A 15766-nucleotide genomic window follows, 5' to 3' on the forward strand; every position below is an offset into this window, starting at 1 on the left:
CCCCTCTTCCTTTGTCTCTTGTGCACCAATTGCCTTGGACGCCTTTTTTATAGAAGAAGATGACTCTTCATCTTCCTCTACCTCCATTAATAGAGGAATGACAAAGGGTTGGAAGGTAAAGGGGAAGAGACACCCTTTCACCTTCTTAACACCAACATCTCCCACTCGTCCAAGTCAATCCTTAAAGGTTAACTGGTTACATAGACCATGTCAGTCACATAGACCATGTCAGTCACATAGACTACAAGATAATCATGTCATTTTACATCGTGTTACATTTTACGAAGTCACAAAGACTTCCCATATCCTTGAAATGACTCTTTAGTCAATGGCTTAGTAAAAGGATCTGTAAGCATAGTACGTGTAGGGATATACTCAAGAATTATCATTTTCTTGTCCATAATATCCCTTATAAAATTATGCTTAATTCTATATGCTTGCCTTTACTGTGATATTTGGGATCAAAATTATGCTTAATTCTATATACTTACCTTTGCTGTGATATTTGGGATCCTCGGCTTGACCATTACAGTACACTATAACATGACTCCCACTGTCCTCAGCAATCTTCAAATGCTTCAAGAACCTTTTCAACCAGACAGATTGTTGCACAACTAATGCGTAAGCCACACAGCTTCCATTGTCGACAAGGCTACACAAGCCTAACCATATAGCTTCTATTGTCGACAAGGCTACACAAGTCAAGCCACACAGCTTCCATTGTTAACATGGCTACATAAACCAGCTTCTTGCTATTCCATGAGATAGTGCCACCATTTAGCAAGAAGGTATAGCCAGATATGGATTTTATGTCATCAAGGTCTCTTGTCCAATCTGCATTTGTGTAGCCACTCAGGCTCATCTTAGATCCTTGAAAATAGATACATAATATGTTGTCCTTCTGAGATATTTTAATATCCTCGTCACCACTTTCCAGTGTCTCGATCTTGGGTTTAATTGGAAAGTACTAATTAAACCAACATCATAGCTTATATCAGGACGAGTACACAACATAGTGTACATTAAACTATCAATAACACTAACATATGGTATTACCTTCATTTTGGCTATTTCTTTAGGAGTCTTGGGATACAATGTTGCAATCTGACATATTGAAGTGTTGTAGCATCTTAGCGATATAAGCCTCTTAAGACGATCTCAAAAGTCTTTTTGATCAATCTTTCATGATCTTTACTCCTAAGATGTACTCAACTTCTCTTCAAAAATAATACCCTCTATTTGGGTATATCCTTTTGCAACTAGTCGAGTTTTATATCGATTAATCTATCAATCCATTTTCCACTTGATTTTGAGAATCAACTTATTCCCAATAGCCCTTCAGCCCAAAGGAAGATCAACTATAATCTCAAACTTGATTCTTTCTCATCGACTCCATCTCCTCATCCATTGTAACTTACCCTCTTTTTTCTCTAATGGAGCATCTTAATGCTTCCTTTACCATTCGAGGTTCATTGCATCAACTGAGAGTGTTATTAATGCCTTATTCTCAATATCAAACTATTTCTTCGTAAGTTGGGTTGTTAAGAAGTTAACTTATGACTTGGCAAATCACTTCCACTCGGTTGACTAGACTTAGGCATCTCTTTTGACACTTTTTTTGTTGATAATATCTCATCCCCTCAAAGAGGAACACTTTTATCAACATCATCTCTGGTTGGGAACTCTTTTTTGAGAAAAATTACATCTCTTGAATCTATTTCGGAGATGGTTCCATCTAGTTGCTCACCTATGAAAACATAACCTTTGGAGGTTTCATGATATCTAATAAAGATACATTTCTTACCCCTAGGTCCCAATTTTCATACTTGTGAGAACTATCATGAACATAAGTAGCTGACTCTCAGTGTCTCAAATTATTTAAATATGATTTTCTGTATGTCCAACGTTCATATGGGGTAGATGGGACTGACTTTGAAGGCACTTTGTTAAGTATATAAACTGCAACTAATAATGTATCTTAGCAAATTACTCTGCGCTATCATAGACCTAACCATATCAAGAAGAGTTCTATTTCTTCTTTCAGCAACCTCACTTTGCTGTGGAGTTCCTGGGATTGTTAGCCGTCTAATAATCCCTCTATCATTACATATTGTCTTGAACACATCAGACAAATACTCCCCTCCACGGTCAGTGTGTAAAGTCTTAACTTTACATTCCATTTGATTCTCAACTTCCTTCACTTAACAAATGAAGCAATCTAATGCTTCAGACGTATGAGAAATCAAATACACATGACCAAAATGAGAGAAATCATCAATAAATGTAATGAAATAGGAAGTTTCATGTCTAGCCTTCATATTCATTGGACCATAAATATCTGAATGAATTAATTGCAATGATGATTCAGTGCTTATAGCCTTACTAAATGGTTTCCAAGTTGCTTTTCCATCAAGACAATGCTCACATATAGACAAGTGAATCTTAGATCGAATGCCCAATAAACCCTTTCTATCCAATCGATTTATACGTTCTTGTCATATGTGTCCTAATCTAGCATGTCAAACCTCATTTGTTATATTTGCATCACTAGTTAGAGCAATGTTTGAAAAATAACCCTCAATACCACAATTGATATCTGGTTCTACATCAAGAACCATAAAATCATTTGATAAAAAATTATATCCGATTAACACTAAGTCAATCTTAAGTTCAACACTCCAACTATAAAAATTAATACAATATCCTAAATCAAGAAGACCTATAATAGAAACAAGATTTCATCAAATTTTAGGAGCATACAGGACATCGTGTCGAAACAGAACACTACCACCATGGAGGTTGAGTTTCCAAGTGTCAACTCCTTTGACTTCAACTCTTGCATTGTTTCCTACATAGATCCATTTGTTGCCAACTAGTACTCGTCGGTACTTTACAAATGTAACTCACTCCCGAGCTACATGGTTGGTTGCTCCCGAATCTATAATCCACAAGGGATAAGAATCAACTAACAATATTAAACTAGTAACAAAATGCTCAAGAAAAAAAGACACTGTCCCACAGCAGCAGCTACTTTCATCTTTCCCTTCCCCTTCTTGAACCATTTCTTTTTCTTGGATCCAGATAATCCAACAGAACCGACAACCACATAGGCTAGTCTAGAAATCCTTACTGACTCAACTCTCTCCGCCTCCAATTCTACACGGCGTGAGACATCAATGAAAGTCCTAATACTCTCACTGTGAGTTAGGGTATGCTTCATAGTTTTCCAAGAATCTAGAAGAGAACAAATAACTGCTTGAATTTGTTGTTCATTGGTCAACTGATGACCAACAGTTTTAAGCTCTCGAATCATGTTTGACATCTCCCTGAAGTATTGAACCATTGATACATTCAGACGCTTCTTGTAGCTATCAAACTTGATCGTTAGTTGTCGAAGCTTGCTCAGACTTACTCCACTATATTTCTTCTTAAGGGCTACCAAGACTACATGAGCCGTAAGATACGACTCATACTTAAAAACTATGTTATCAACCATTGAACTAATCAATATTCCCTTTGCAGTGAAGTAATTTTTCTTCCATGCCTTATAGGTATCAAGATCTTGTCTGTTCTGTACAGAGGGACCATCCACAGGTTCTTCCATAACCTGTTTTATAGCCTCAAGAACTTCTTTTCCTCAAGAATGTATTATATCTTGAGGTGCTAGATTTTGTAGTTATCCGCATATAATTTCTCTCTGTTATTGAGTTTAGTTATGATGTTCTTATTTGTCATGATCTAACATAAATAAACATATTATTTAGTGATACGGGTTATGATAGATTAGCCGAGCGAGTGAAAGAAGGGTTTAGGTCCAGAGAGATAGGAAAGGTATATAGCCGGTCGTATAAAGGTCGAGCGAGCGTGCTCGATCGGGCAAAATCCGCCCGAGCATAAAGGCATTTAGCCTTATATAAGATCCTCAGCATACCGCCGGCCAATTGCAAGCCGAGTGAGCGCCCATGCTCTCATATATGTTCGGCCGAGCAAAGCCCGCCCGAGCATAAAGGCATTTAGCCTTTATAAGATTCTCAGTATACTGTCAGTCGACCGCAGGCCGAGCGAGCACTCACGTGCTCATATATGCTAGGTCGAATAAATCCCACCCGAGCATAAAGGCATTTTGTCTTATATATAGCTCTCAGCATATCACTGGCCGACCGCATGCCAAGCGAGCGCCCACGTGCTCATATATGCTTGACCAGGCTGTAAATCCCGCCCGAGCGTAAAGGCATTTTGCCTTATATCTAGTTCTCAACATATCACCGACCAAGTGAGCACCTACGTGCTCATATATGCTCAACTAGGTAAATCTCGCCTTGGCGTAAAGGCATTTTGCCTTATATATAACTCTCAGCATATCACCGACTGACTGCAGGCCTAGCGAGCACCTACGTGCTTATATATGCTTGACCGGGTAAATCCCGCTCAAGCGTAAAGGCATTTTTCCTTATATATAACTCTCAGCATATCACCGACCGACCGCAGGCCGAGAGAGCACCCACGTACTCATATATGCTCGGCCGGGTTGTAAATCCTGCCCGAGCGTAAAGGTATTTTGCCTTATATATAGCTCTCAGCATATCACCGATCGACCACAGGCCGAGCAAGCGCCCTCACGCTCATATATGTTCGACCGGGCTACAAAGCCTGCCCGAGTATAAAAGAATTTAGCCTTATATATAACTCTCAGCATATAACCGGTTGACTGCAGGCCGAGCGAGTGCCCACATGCTCATATATGTTCGATCGGACTGCAAAGCCCGCCCGAGCATAAAGGTATTTAAGCTTATATATAACTCTCAGCATATAATCGGCCGATCGCAGGCCGAGCGAGCGCCCACGTGCTTATATATACTCGGTCGGGCAAAGCCCGCCCGAGCATAAAGGTATTTAGCCTTATATATAACTCTCAGCATATAACAGGTCGACCGCAGATCAAGCAAGCACCCACGTGCTTATATATGCTCAACAAGGCATAGCCCGCTTGAGCATAAAAGACAGATTCAACATAAAGTGTTCTTAACAGTATATACGACCAGCTTAAATGACTGGTCGAGACACATTCAATAGAAGATAGTCTGAACAGTATATACGGCCGGCTTAAACGACCGACCGAGACACATTCAATAGAAGATAGTCTGAACAGTATACACGGCCGGCTTGAACAACCGACCGAGACATATTTAGCAGAAAATATTCTCAACAGTATATACGGTCGGCTTGAATGATCGACCGAGACATATTCAACAGGAGGTATTCTTAACAGTATATACGGATGGCTTGAACGATCGGCCGAGACATGCTTAATAGAATATTTGGTGGGAAACATCTTCTAGAAGCTTCTTCAATTATAATGGTGTGCCCCCCATTATAAATACAAGTCATAAACGACAAAATGGATACATCTGGGGTACAAAAAAGATTCTTTAAAGGATTATTGCATGAAGAATAGAAGATAACTTCATCTCCTAACAAACTCTAACAAACTGGGGACCACTTCACGACTACGGAGGTCACGTGAGGTGGTATAAAAGAGGGGATCTTCTCTGTTGGCAAGGGACCCAAGTTCTAGCATCTAAACTCTGTTTTCACTTCAATTATTGTTCTTCTTCTTCTTCTTGCATCTTTGAGAGGAACTGGCTTGAGCGTCAGAAAGACTAGCCAGGGATCCTTACCCCGGTCTTAGGTCACTAACGCTTTGTTGGCTCGTCTCACTGTGCGTAGGAGCGTTGAGGAGTTTCTTCAGATCTTCAGAGTTCGTCTTCATTGAAGGTCATTGTCATTCATCGAAGCTAGTGCTCATCTTCACAGATTTTAGACAGGATCAAATTTGGTGTCATCTGTGGGAAGTATTTACCTGAATCTGAGATTACGAAGATGGAGGAAGTTGGTAAACCCAACACCACCACTATCTCACAAGATGATCTGGAGTTGCTCATCAACGCCAGAGTACAGAAGATACTGCAACAACAACAACAACAGCAACAAGTCAATACTGGTGGTACATTACCTGTAGTGTAACCTCCGGCGATGTCAGTAACCTCTCATTATAGAGAGAGGGATATCAAGGGAGGGGATTCGATTCATCTGTTCTCTGCTCCTCGCTCTCCAACTCGACGACCAAAAGCTTATTTCCAAACAACTCTTAAGCGTCGGAGGGCCTAGCCAGGGATCTCCACCCCGGTCTTAGGTCACTAACGCTTTGTTGGCTCTTCTCACTGTGCATAGGAGTGTTAAGGAGTTTCTTCAGATCTTCGGAGTTCATCTTCATCGGAGTGTTAGAGTGTATACTGAAAGCCTAAGCTTTTGTAAACATTTATTTTGAATAAAGAATCACATTTGGTCAAATTGTCTACATTTAGTTGTAGTTGTTCAATTAATTTATATTGTAGATAACATAGTATGTGGTGCTACATACAGAAGATGATATTATCAGTACCTTATAAATTATAAACAGTAGCTCACGACCAAAATGGAAAGGAACAAACCATTGGAAGATCGTAGTGTAATTAGGAATTAGTTTATCTTGACTATATAATTACACTAGTACACTTAGAGTGTATTGAGTAGGACCATTTGAGGTTGTTTCTTTTATACTGACTTTATAAAGGAACAAATACCTCAGTTATTATGGAAGTGTGTGCTCTTAATCCTAATATAATAACAAGCACATATATTTGATATTTATTTCTTTAATTTATCAATGGGTGAGATTTAGTTCGATAAATCAATAAGCTCGATAAGTTGGGAAATGATATTACTTATAGTGTGTGTTGTTGATTATAGAAGGAAACTGTGTCCTAGTAATCTAGGTTGATAATGTCCCCAAGATGAGCTCATAAAGATTGTCATGTTAAATCCTGCAGGTGGACTTAGTCCGACATGACGATGAGGTTGAGTGGTACTATTCTTGGATAAAGATATTAATTAAATGAGTTGTCAATAACTCACTTAATTAGTGGACATTTGACATCTTAAACATAGGAGACTAACATACTCATAATAAGAAGGAGCCCAAAAATGTAATTTGGGATTGGTGCGGTAGTTCAATAATAGTTCTCTAGTGGAATGAATTATTATTGATAAAGTTAAGTTGTGTGTTCGGGGCGAACATGGGATGCTTAATTTTATCGGAAGACCAAAACCAATTCCTCCTCTCGGTCCCTATCGTAGCCTCTTATTTATAGAGTACTATACCCACCTATACCCACCTTCATACCCATGATAAGGGGGTCGGCCAAGCTAGCTTGAGGCCTAAGCCTTAATTCATGGGTGGCCGGCCCTAGCTTGAACCCAAGCTTAGGTGGCCGGCCCCTATTAAATTAAAAGGAGTTTTAATTTTAATTTTTATTATGTGGAAGATATAATTTATTAAAGAGAATTAAAAATTAAAATATCTCTTTTAAAAGGATCTACAAAAGATTAAAGAAAGAGATTAGATCTCTTTCCTTATTTGTAGATTGGAAAGATATTTTATTTTTTCTTTGAAAATTATTCACATGATGAAAAATTAAAATTATAGAAATTTCTTTTATCAACCATGAAGGGATTTTAAATGGAAATTTTATTTTTTAAAATTTGCAAAGACAAATAAGGAAGTTTTAATTGTTGATTAAAAATTGTCTTATTTGCTCTCCATGAGGTGGCCGGCCATGATTAATTGATTAAGAAATTTTATTTAATTTTTCTTAATTAATTGTTGTCAAGGAAAGTTAAGGAAATTTTATTATAAATAAATTTCCTTATTTGCCAAAGCCAAGGAATATAAAAAAAGGGGTGGGGGTGCCTTCATGGGTTACAACCTCTATTATTCTCTCCCTCTTTTCCTTGGTGTTGTGGCCGGCCAACCTCTCTCCCTCTCTTCCTCTTTGTGGTGGTCGAATCCTTCCTCTTGCTTGGAGTTCTTGTGGTGGCCGGATACTATTTGGAGAAGAAGAAGAAGAAGGAGAGAAATCTTGCATCCTTTGGAGCTTGGTTGGTGTTTTTTTTTCTCATCCTTGGTGAAGCTCTTTTGTTTTGGCCGAACCTAGCTAGGAGGAGAAGAAGGTGCATTGGTGGTTTCTCATCTCGGAAGATCGTTGCCCACACAACGTCCAAGGTTAGAAGAGGAATACGGTAGAAGATCAAGAGGTCTTTCTAGAAGGTATAACTAGTAATTTTTGGAAATAATACCAAATACAAGAGGCTTACGATTCTAGTATTTCGAATTTATTTTCAATGTAGTGTTCTTATGTTTATTTCTTTTCCTTGTGATTTGATTGTTCCTTTCGGTTAACCTAAAGTTATTTTAGGAAATTAAATATTAGCTTTCCATAAAAGGTTTTGTCTAGTCGGTGGTGGTTGCTCCCATATCCAAGAAGGTCATGTGCCTCGCCACGTCAGTACTGGGAACCAATTATGGAAATTAATATTTAATGGAATTAATAACTTAAGGTGATTTGAGTCGAACGTGTTAAGTTCCGCAGGAGATCCAAGTCAAAACCTAAAAGAACAAATAGATTAAGTTTTGAATCAAACGTGTTAAGTTCCGCAGGCGATCCAAAATTTAATTTAAAAGAACACATGGTAGCTAGGAAAAGGTTCAGACCTTTGTACAAAATTTTTGTACAGTGGAACCTCTAGGTTTTCCGAGTAGCAACATAATTGGTATCAGAGCTAGGGTTTTGCCTCTGTGTATTTTGTATTAGTTTAATTATGCACATGTCATACATAATTTAGGCAGGATAATAGTAGGATGTACTAACTTTGTGGATGCAGGATCCAACTATTATGGCTTATAGTTTTATGTGTGTGATTGGACCCTTGGACATGTCAAGGGCATTTATATGTGTGTGCATGATTGTATTATAAAATACAGCAGGAGCTGTATTAGAATTTTATTTTTGATCTAGATACATGTACATTCCTTTTATGGAATATAGGATCAAAATTGTAAAATTCTATTTATGTCGCGGATCGAATCTTGCAAAGCGTGGAACCTTCTGAGGACCAGAGGCGCAGCGGAACAAGGAGCAAGATGGATGCGACAGCTACACCCGGTGGCGGTGGCCAAATATGGCAGCAGCTTGGGATGACAACACACGGAGGACAACCATAGATAAAAGTCATAATAGTTGAAAATTAGATTTTCTATTTATTGCTTTTATATTGTGCTGTGTGTGTATGTTAGTATACATGTTTAGTAGGCTAGCATAGTTAAAATTCCTCATTTATAAATAACTAAGTGGGAGAGGGATTTTTAAGTAAAACCCATGGTCTCCATTACTGATTTGTAAGTGATGCAAACAAGCTTGCGCGTTGGCTCTGAGTGCCTTCCTCCATATCGGATGAGCTTGTTTGTGTATCACTAGAACAAACTTCCATTTCGGATGACTATAGGAAGTTAATTAAGAGCGTGTGATCTTCCCCATCGGAAGGGGCACAATCTTATTAATGGACTTAGTGTCAAGTAATGGTATACACTTAGGCACAACTAATAGTATCCTCCCCATCGGAGTCACTGCTATTATTTGTGTGACCAAAGGATACCAACTATTAATTTTATTTGTCAAAAAGTTAGGTTGACAAGATAATAAAATTAATGGGTTAAAACCCTCCTTTTACAAATGTTGAATTTGTATACATCGACACTATCGTGGCATACAAAATTCACGGTGGTTTGAGGTGTTGGTTAATTTAAAATAGTATTGTTTGAGGAATCAATATTATTCTAAGTTTAGAGTTTTGACCAAAAGTTATTTGTGATTCTTAGGATGACTTTCAACCCACTGTCCATCATACTACAACAGAATAGACTTACTGGTCCTAACTACATAGATTGGAAAAGGAACCTGGACATTGTTCTTACTGCTAAAAGTTATAAATTTGTACCGACTGAGCCTTGCCCTGAAGCACCCACTGGTGAATCTACCCAAGAGGAGATTGAATATCATAGGAAATGGGTAAAAGCAGATGAGATGGCGCGGTGTTACATTTTGGCTTCTATGTCAAATGTATTGCAACATCAGCATCAAGATTTACCAACAGCTTATGATATTATGAACAATCTCAAGGAACTCTTTGGTCATCAAGATAGGGTTTCTAGGCAAGAAGCCATGAGAAAAATAATGACAGCCACCATGCAAGAGGGTACTCCTGTGAGGGATCATATCCTAAAGATGATGGCTTATCTGAATGAAATATAGATCCTTGGAGGAGAAATTGATGGGGAAACCCAGATCGATATGATCCTCCAAACACTACCTAGAAGTTTTGAGCAATTCCGCCTGAATTACAATATGAACAAAAGGGTATATTCATTAGCGGAACTACTGACAGAACTTCAGGCAGCAGAAGGATTGTTTCGTCACAACTCTCATATTCACTATGTTGAATGTAACACCCCTAGAAAGCCTAGATAAAGTAAGGGCAATGAGAGTACGAATGTAATGAAAAGAATGTGTAGATAGTCTACGTTGAATGTTACGATGGGAGGGATTTAGATGATTAAAACTTTATGAAAGAAAAATAAAGTTGAGAATATAAATCATCTATGCATGATTTAAAAGGTATGAAATTAATATGGACAAAAGGAAGAAGTATGAGATAATATATATATGTATGAAATATTTATGCATAATATAGTAATATACGAATTATTATGTACAAAAGAAAATAAAATGTTAGAAGAGAGATTGAACCTTGGATCTCTTGTAAGGAACATGTATAGGATACCAAAGGGGATAGGAGAATTATTGATAAGGAGAGAAAGGACTAAGTAGTTAAGAATAAGAAAGGATTCTTTTTACTTAAAAGAAAAGGAAGTAAAAAGAAGTAAAAATATGCATAACCAAGTTTTGATCCTTGGTTCTCTTGTGAATGCATGCATGTGTTAACCAAGTGGGATAGAAGAGGATATTGTAAGAGGAGGGATAGAAAATTTTATTAAAGGAGAGAAAAGAGAGAAATTAAGGGAAAGAAAAGAGAGAACTCAAAAGGCATCTCTCTAGAATATTCTTGTCATTTAAGGGGAGAAATGAATAGGGAGGATGAATCAAGTCAAGTTTCCTCCCCTCATCTTAGTATAAATAGGCATGGAGGGGGGACTTCAACTTCATCCTCAACCCACTCATCCTCCTCTCCTCCCTTTGTGCCGAGACCCACTCTCCCCTCTCTTTTCTTCTTGTTGCCGAGCAACACAAGAGGAAGAACACCTTCTTCCTCCTCACTCTCCCCCTCTTTTCTTTCTTGTTGTTGCCGAGCAACACAAGAGGAAGAGAAGCCTCTTCTTCCTCCTCCTCTCCACCAAAAGACCTAGCCACTCCTCTCCTCCATTGGTGCCGAGCAAACAAGCAAGGAAGAAAGGTCCCCAAGCAAGTTCTCAAACCTAGGAAACTTAAGCGAAGAAGGTAAGCTTCCCCTCACCTGTGGTACAAGGCTTTTTATATATTTTTCAGATTTTATGAGGATTTTAAAACCTAGAAACAAGTTTGAGAAAATTCGGTTAAGAAAAGCCTTCGAAATCTAGTAAGGTTTAACTAAATCTACACTACATGATAGATTTTCTATGCCATGGAAAAGGGATCTTCTTCATGTTTTTACACCTATATGATGCTTGATCAAAGGAGTACTTAACCCTAGAATTTCGGCCAAAAATATTTTTAAGAGGCTAGGGAAATTATTGTTTTACCCAACTAGTACGAGGTCCTCCCTATGAAATGTTAAGGATCATGTATTAGTTTTCTTGCTTAGAAGATAATTGAAAATAAAAGAAAACCCACTCCTATATTTCGGCCAAGGAAGGGTTTAGGGTTAGGAAGACCCTTAAATTTAAATAAACATGCTCATGTGATAGAATACAAAGATCTTAAAAGATTCGTACGTTGCATATTGTTAGAACTTCATGAATTCTTTCTTAGGGTTTTCGGCCATGATGAAATGGATAGCTTAGAAAAGCTTAAACAAAATGTTAATATGTTCAAGACCTTTGTGAGGTCAAGATATGAAAGTTGATTAATGCTCTCATATTTAATTGGAATGTAGAAAATGAGTACATGATATAAGACAAGTAAGATCACAAGAGTCCTAGCTTATTTATGATCCAATTTTATGTATGATATTCTTAGTAACTTTTGCCATGATATTTACTTAAGCTTTCCATGCTTTAAGTCACTTAAGAGACCTAGCTTAAGGACTAGTAGGTTTCGGCCATGAAGGAAATAAAAGAAAAAGGGAAAGAAACCTAGGATATGCTATGAAATTATGTTATATGCCATGATATGTGATAGCATAGGAAATGTTATACATAATGAGAAAAGAATGAAATTTATGTTATGTAAATGCCATGATATGTGATAGCATAGGAAATGCTATACATAATGAAGAAATGCTATGTTATGTAATATGCCATGATATGTGATAGCATAAGGAAATGCTATACATAATGAAGAAATAAAACTATGTTATGTAATATGCCATGATATGTGATAGCATAAGGAAATGCTATACATAATGAAGAAATAAAACTATGTTATGTAATATACCATGATATGTGATAGCATAAGGAAATGCTATACATAATGAAGGAATGAAATTATATTATGTAATATGCCATGATATGTGATAGCATAAGGAAATGCTATACATAATGAAAAGAAACGAAAAAGGAAATGCATGAAAGATTGTTAAGGACATGATATGATAGTTATGCATGATATGTTATTTTGTATGGTTTGTACCAAGGGTGGGCTCCGTAAACGCCCCGGGGTCGATGGAATAAGACTCGGGCCTCGTCAGTAATGGGCTTCTGAATGCCCTAGGTCGATGGAGTAAGACTCGGGCCTAGTATGTATGTATGGTAGGGTTCAAGACTTGCTACCTTGGACCTACTTAAGAAGCGCGCGCATGATGTATGTGGTACAAACCGGGATCCCCTCAATGATGATATTAATTTCAAGTATTTATAAGTATAAGTTTTCAAATTCATGATGCATTGCCTACATATGTGCTTTAAATTACCTGATGATTAGATATAATGCCATGTGATATTATGATATGAATATGATACTCTTGTATGTTATATGCTTATGATACTACGCATGATATTAATATACGATGATTCGGTTTTAGTGAGTAGGAAAGGAACTTACTGAGCCATGAGTGCTCATAGCTTACTTTCCTTGTACCGCAGATAAAGAAGCTGGATGAGCTAGAGGAGCAACAGGAGGAGCAGATAGTGATGTGTGTGGTGGTGGCTCGGCAAAGAACGATCCGGACAAATTAATATGATTAGTTATAGAATCAACATATGCACATTTGAACAAATCAGAATATGTGATATTATGCTTAATAAATTAAATTCTTTAAAGTTTTTATTCTTCCGCTGTTATAACTAAAGCATGTACGTAAGTAGTATAAGAACGTAGCGCCGCCTTTGGTTGGGTAAGAAGGGCGGGCGTTACATTGAAAATGGTTCTACTTCTAAGCCGAAAGGAAAGAAGAAGAAGAAACAAGTTGGTTCAGCAAAGAAAGTGAATAAATCTCAGAGTACAGGACCTAAAGCTGGAATGAAGAAGCCGAAGGGCAAGTGCTTCATCTGCAAGCAGTTAGGGCATTGGAAGGCAGACTGTCCTCGTAGGAATCAGAACAACAAAGGTATATCTCATGCTCTAGTTGTTGAAACATGTTTAGCGGTGTTATCTACCAGCACCTGGTGTGTAGATACGGGAGCCACTGATCATGTCTGCAATTCCTTGCAGGGGTTCCAGGAAACCCGACGAGAGATTACCGTCTACATGGGCAATGCTACTAAGGTGGCAGCTGTTGCAGTGGGAGACGTCTACTTATCTTTTAGTAGAAATAAAAATTTGGTTTTAAGAAATTGTCTTTATGTACCCAGTTTTAGAAAGAATTTAATTTCAGTTTCTAAACTATTTTTAGATGGATATTCAGTTTCCTTTAGTAACGATGTAGTTATTAAGAGAAATAAAGTGATTATCTGTTCTGGTGCATTAGTTGGCAATTTGTATACTTTAAATCAAATTTCTCCCATAAAGCAAAACATGGAAATTTATAACTCATCTTTTAACTCGAATAAGAGAAAAGAACCTTCAGAAATAAACCAAGCATATCTTTGGCATCTAAGGCTTGGTCATATTAACTTAAGTAGGATTCAGAGGCTTATAGCCGATGGACTTTTGGGTTCACTAGAGTTGGAAAATTTTTCAACTTGTGAATCTTGCTTGGAAGGTAAAATGACCAAAAGGCCTTTCAAGGCCAAGGGGTATAGAGTCAAAGAAGTGTTAGAATTGGTTCACTCTGATTTGTGTGGTCCTATGTCTGTCCAGGCAAGAGGAGGCTTGTAAGACCGTTAGATTCGATAGAGGGGGGGTGAATATCGATTCGAAAATCTCGAGTTAAAACGCAGCGGAAAAGTAAGGAAGTAAAGAGATGAACACGGTTGATTTTTACTTCGTTCGGAGCCTGTGACGACTCCTACTCGAAGGCCCGTACTCCTTGAGTACTTTCGTTGGGCAATTCACTAGCAATTCGGATAATTACAATTTACGTACAAATATTGCTAATGAAAGAAAGAAAATAAAGCTAACCGACAAACAATGAATTAAAAAGAGAGCCGGAGTGAGTCGTCGGAGCTTTGTGAACGTTGTTGGAGCGCAGAGCAGCAGAGTGATTGGACTCAGAGTTCTCAGAAGACTTTTCTTTTCGTTGTTGTTCTGAAGCTCTCCTCTGACCCTTCTTTTATATGAGGCTCGGGGCGCCCTGGATGCCTTCCAGGCGCCCTGGTGAGACGTGGCAAGTCCAACCAGCGAGCTCCACGTGGCGCACGATCGGGATGAGATTTTTCCTCCCGCGCGCCCGGATCCCTTCGCCCCGGGACTCTCTTTCGTCATCCGCACGCAAGACAAACGTTAGTCGAGGCAAATTTACCTCAGCAAGATTGTTAGCGGCTTTATAGATAAGCAAGTATGACTTAGATTCCGTCTTTCCGACCGGAATCTAGTCACGATCTCGACTTAGATATCCGAAATGGATCTAAGCCGGATCGATGCCTAATGTTCCTTCCCTGAACGCCCTCGCATGATCCTCCTCCGGTGACTTACCTCACTTACCCGCCAGACGTTCCCCGTCCGACCACTGTGGTTCGACGCCAGCGTCCGCTCCGTCGACACTTGGACTTCTCGCGTCCAACGCGCGGTTCCCGGACTTCTTGTCACGTCGACCCGACTTGCTTGACTTCGCCCTATCCGGTCGACCCGTCGACCTAGCTGGACTTTTCCTGCACACTTGATCAAAGTGTCAGACAACAACACAACTAACTTAACCTATTTGTCATTCATCAAAACCTGGGTTAGACCGTTAGTGCTACTCGCACCAACAATCTCCCCCTTTTTGATGGAATGACAACCTGGTTAAGTTAGTGAAAGCATATGTACGAAACAACATGCATTTGTGTGGTTTTAAAGTCAGTTTGTGTTTTCAAATTGGTTTAGCTAACTTAACCACCTAACCCTTCTCCCCCTTTGGCATTCATCAAAAAGTAAGCAGGGGTAAACAAGTATAAAAAGTTTAGTTCAAAAAATTCAAAGATATTGATAAAAGTATAATTTTTTAACAACAAGTTAAAAAATAGTCAAGTTGACTTGGGGGAGTTTAAGCTTTTGAAAATTTGTTTAAAGCATTGGCTTTTAGCTTTTAGAAAGCTAGCTAAGTTTTCATTTTCAAACACAAGGTTTCAAAAACCAGAATTCCAAAACTAAGTTTGAAA

The sequence above is a fragment of the Zingiber officinale genome, chromosome 7A, assembly GCF_018446385.1.
Source record: "Zingiber officinale cultivar Zhangliang chromosome 7A, Zo_v1.1, whole genome shotgun sequence".
NCBI lineage: Eukaryota > Viridiplantae > Streptophyta > Magnoliopsida > Zingiberales > Zingiberaceae > Zingiber > Zingiber officinale.